The sequence below is a fragment of the Arvicanthis niloticus genome, chromosome 10 (genome assembly GCF_011762505.2).
Source record: "Arvicanthis niloticus isolate mArvNil1 chromosome 10, mArvNil1.pat.X, whole genome shotgun sequence".
NCBI lineage: Eukaryota > Metazoa > Chordata > Mammalia > Rodentia > Muridae > Arvicanthis > Arvicanthis niloticus.
Genome location: NC_047667.1, coordinates 31,996,218 through 32,001,046, shown reverse-complemented (window position 1 = coordinate 32,001,046; position 4,829 = coordinate 31,996,218). Strand labels below are relative to the sequence as shown.

The window sequence follows — 4,829 nt, the reverse complement described above, 5'->3', positions numbered from 1 at the left end:
TTAGTCAACAAAATGATGGACTGGATATTAGGTCTATCTTGCACCTTACTGACATAAATTGGTATAGTTATGCTCTAACTGTATTTTGAGAGAAAAGTTTTATTTTAACAGGAAGGGTGATATGTAGGAGGACCTAAGGTGGGAGGAGTAAGGAGAGGAGGAGGAGAAGGAGAGGAGGAGCTAGGTGATGAGAGAGAAAGAGAAAGGGGGCCAGACATGGAGGCAGATGTTCACATGTCTCTGCCAGTAAAGATAGTTGATATATCTAGGTTGGGTATTAGGTTACACTTCTGATTGATATTGAGCATAATCAAATTTATAAAGGCATTGGTTAACATTTAAAAATTGTATAAAAGCAAAAAGGAAAAGGGGGCATGGGATAGGGATTTTCTAGGGAGGGGAAATGGGGAAAGGGGATGGCATCTGAAATGTAAATAAAATATCCAATAAAAAATAAAATAAAAAAACAAAAAAGGAAGAAAATATAAAACGTCATCTAGTTTGGAAAATAGGCTGACACATTCATAACATATACTTACCATAGTGTACAGGATCCCCACTCTTGGATGCTTATTGCTAAACATTTTCTATAAAAACATTCACACTGTACATGAATGCTGGTAATGGCTTTATTCATAATCAACAAAGCTGGAAAGTGCTCATATGTTCCTTTCAAATGGCAAAAGAATAGAGAAACTATGCTGTATCTCTACTGTTGACTACCACTCAGTGTTATGAAGGAACGAAGTACCTACACTCACAAAAATACGGCAAACACAGTGCTATACGTGAAAGAAGACAGATACTGCATTAGGCATATGTACGATTCTGTTTATATAATCTTCTTTAAAAGGCAAAATTAAAGGAACAGACAACTGATCCACTATTGCCTGTAGTTACTGATAAAGATGGATGAGAAATTTCTGGAAACCTCTGGGACTATTCTTCATTTGATAGTCTTGTACAGTCATGTCCTCTGAATTGAAACATTGACTCCTTGGATAAAGGCACAATAGGACTAGAAAGTAAACAAAACTTACACGGCTCAGAAAGTAAACAAAACTTACAAGACTCGGGAAGTAAACAAAACTTACAAGACTCAGGAAGTAAACAAAATCTACAGTCTCAGAAACCTCCTGAAAAAAGATTCACAAGTCTCCCCAAGGTTATATAAGCAGTAATAACTAAATAAGGCAGAGATTTCCCCATGTGCCAATCTGCCTACAGGTGCAGGGAGCTCCAGGGATGCTCTGATGAACAGTTCAATGATGCTGGGGGTGGATTGTTCAGTGATACAACTTGTCTTTGAGACATCCATGCTCCTGTAGAAAACCTTACCAACCCTCCTATAAATAACCCCTCTCCTAAACTCCTTCAGGTAAGTACAGGAAACTCATTGATTCAGTAAAATAGATCAAGATGGAATCATTTATTTGATCTGTCATCAATGCTGTATCTAGCCTTGAATTTTTGAAGCCAAGAAATCCTCCCAAATGGCTAAGCTTAAAGGCATGTGCTACCATGCCTGGCAATTCTTCAGATACTACAGGATTTATAAGTTCTAAAAATTTTTCATGTTTGTTTATTACATTCTATGTATACTAACATAGGTATGTAAAATACTAAATAATTACATTCTTGTGTTTTATTCACTTTGAAAAGCCCGTATACAACCAAATAGAGACCCATAGCAATGACGACAATAAGAGCTTCAGTCTGTTAAGAAGCTACAGAGATCTGGGTAAGTGTCCAGAGTATTCCCATTGTCCAGAGTAGAAAAAGATGCAAAAAGAATTCACCCTTTAGACTTGGACCTCTATTAAGATAAAATGTCTGAGAGATCTGTTTATTTCAAAATTATGCACAAGATCTGGCACTCAGCAACCATGGGGCAGATGAATTAAATATGTGCCATGTCCCACAGTTGTCTCACATTTGGAATAAACATTTACTCAGTCCATAAAGCTTTGGATCACCCTGAACTTGCTTTCCACTGAGGCCATTCACACAATTCCCTTGATAGTAACCAAGCAACCCCACCTTCTTCAGTTCCGCAACAGTAAGAAGTGTTGGGCAATAGCCTTGAATGCTGCTCACAACTAGAAGCTTATGGCTTGGTCTGCTATTCTATCTTTCCACAGGTATGTCCTCCCAGGCATTTGGCTTTCAGTTTACATTCCATCTCCTTATAAAAACCTTCCCAGGTCTGGAGAGATGGCTCAGCAGTCAAGAGCACTTCCTGTTCTTCCAAAGTACCCAAGGTCAGTTTTCAAAAGTGTGTAACCTCTTCGGGCTCCCATGAGTACCTGCACATATGTAAGGACACACACATATACACACAAACACACACAAAGAGAGAAAGAAAGAGCTAGAGAGAGAGAGAGAGAGAGAGAGAGAGAGAGAGAGAGAGAGAGAGAGTGAGAGGAGGGGGGAGAGAGAGAGAGAGAAAATAGGTAGTTGTTACTCCCTATACCTGGGCTTAAATTTTTGCATTGCGTTTATCATATTCCAATGGTTCTCTTTTTATTTACTTCCATACTTACTAATATTCTCCTCTGCTAGGTCAACACACTAGGATTCATATTAAACTTAAAATTCTTAAGTTTAGTAGAAAAATAAGGAAATGGGTCCTTTATTATCTATAGTGAAGAGAGCAACTCTGGTCTTGTTCAGTACTGGGTCTCTGAAAAACAAAAATAGAAAGTCTCTGTTGAGAGCTGACAAACTGTCAGTGAAGAGTGCTGTGCTTCATGCTGTCTGTGTATGGCTATGCTTATTGCTCGGGTCTGAAGAAGTAAACTGTGTATAACTCTGTCCAAGTGGCCTGTCGTGTGAAATCACTCGGAAAGTCTCTAGCTCTCGTCCATATGGTCCTCTTCTCTCTAGCTCGCAGCAGTGCCTAGTAACTAAAACAAGTTATGGAAACTAACAGCTGTGACACTGATTCCAAAGCCCTGCCAGGGTATTTCCCAGCAGGTGCCAAGTTTAAATATAGGATGCAAGGGAATGCCCCGCTGTCAGCATGGAGTGTGGTGGTACCAGACAACTGTTGTGCTCAGGATCCCGCCGGGCCAACTGTTCCTTTGTTGATATCCATGTCTGTATCACCATGCATAACCAAAAGACTGTCTCTCTCTCTCAGACCATCACCCTGCTGCTTTTATGGTGTGGAAAATAAAGAACTTACTTGGTATTTCAGGTAAATTGCATGAAATTGTATTCATCTGTGTTTTTGCCTTTAGAATTCCTCAAATGTTTTGTTTCTAACCCCACATCCCCACAACTTGGATGCAGCCTTTTCACTAATTTACTAAGTTCTTAATCTTGAAAACAGCTACAAAGGAAAAAGTTCTTTAATTTGTTTATAAAGATTCCATAAAATGGCCTCAGTTTCTCCCCCCAGAGGATCTGTGAACAAAGGCCCAGGCGTCTTACAATGCTGGGTAAAGGCTTCAGAAATGTAAAGTGACATTTGAGCTTATTTTCCTGCAGAACTTTAGGCATGACATTTTTATAGTCCCAGCTCAGGACTATCATTACCCATAGTAAGTGCCCCATGAGCCTCTTAATCTGAGAGTAACTAAAAAGTTACAATATCTCTCTCCTCTCAACAAACAGAATGGTCACTTTGGACACTGAGGAATCACAATGTCCTGAAACGGGTCAAGGACAGGATTCTTCAGTTTCCCTTGGCAGTGCCTCAGCCTTTGTCAGGCTGCTGACAGGAGACTGGAGAGCAGCAGTAGGAGCATGGACTTCTCATTGAGGTAGCATTTTACAGTTTTAAAACAATGAAGCTTTCCAGTTTAGTTTGGTTTTGTTGTTTGTTGAAACAGGGTCTAGTGTAGCTGAGGCTACCTCAAACCTGCTCCATGGCCAAAGCTGGCACTGAGCTGTTTGTTGTTCTCCTACCTCCAGCCCCCAAGTGCTGAGAATGCAGGCGTCTGCCAGCGGGTCCAGATTTTAATTTGTAGTCTAGTATAAACCACTTGTCAATATATGATATGAAAAAAAGCAGGATACAAAATTATCTATGTGGAGACATCTCTAATAGCTTGCACCCTTGATCTATTTCAGAGGCCAAGGCAAAACTCTGCCATGCATAGTTGTAAGACCAACCTTGACTCCAGAGGAAGACCCTGTCCTACAAAGCAAAAAATAGTAAATGAAATTGTTCTTTTTTGTTGAAAGAGAAATGTTAAAGCCCATGTTTAGGCTATAGAATAAAGCACAGCTTTGTTTTTGGTTTTGATTTTATTTTTTTTTCTTTGAGGGTTTGTGCATATATATGTGTGTGTGTGTGTGTGTGTGTATGTGTGTGTGTGCGCGTGCATGCATGTGCAAGCTTGCGTGTGTGTCTTAAAACATTTCTACAATTAGTATATAGAGTTTAACTTTCATAAAATGGTTTAATATTTCAGTAAGCATTCCCATGTCTGATTAATATGAACAGGTACAAATGAAAACTTGTGTGGGCAGGAGAGGTGGTGACGTACCTCCAAGTTTAAATGCGTTTTAGCACATCTGCCAGTGTTTCCATAAATCATCTTGCCAGTCCCATATTGGCATGCTGCATGGGCAAAGGTACATGAAAAAGGTCAAAAGGAGAGATGAAGAGCGGGGAGCATGTATATTTTATTCACGGTCTGACAAGTTTGAGCTGAGTCAGCAATTAGTGTCCACCTCAGCCTTCCTGAGAAAGCCATAAGGCATAAATTGTGCTATGTACCACAAAGCTCCAAGAGTTTGGTTTGTGTGATAATGACTCCAGCCACGCGCTCTAACGTTAGGGAAAGCAAAAGGAACACACGTCACTGGCTGCTAATACC

The 4,829-nt window shown here is 39.9% G+C and overlaps 1 long non-coding RNA gene across 1 annotated transcript; it reads left to right on the top strand.

The window, feature by feature from the left end:
* The first annotated feature begins 3,002 nt into the window (after positions 1-3,002).
* On the top strand, positions 3,003-4,252 carry LOC117716530 (uncharacterized). Its single transcript, XR_004607747.2, has 3 exons — positions 3,003-3,199; positions 3,619-3,767; positions 4,078-4,252. It is a non-coding gene; the product is annotated as an uncharacterized LOC117716530 (long non-coding RNA).
* The last annotated feature ends 577 nt before the right edge of the window (positions 4,253-4,829 follow it).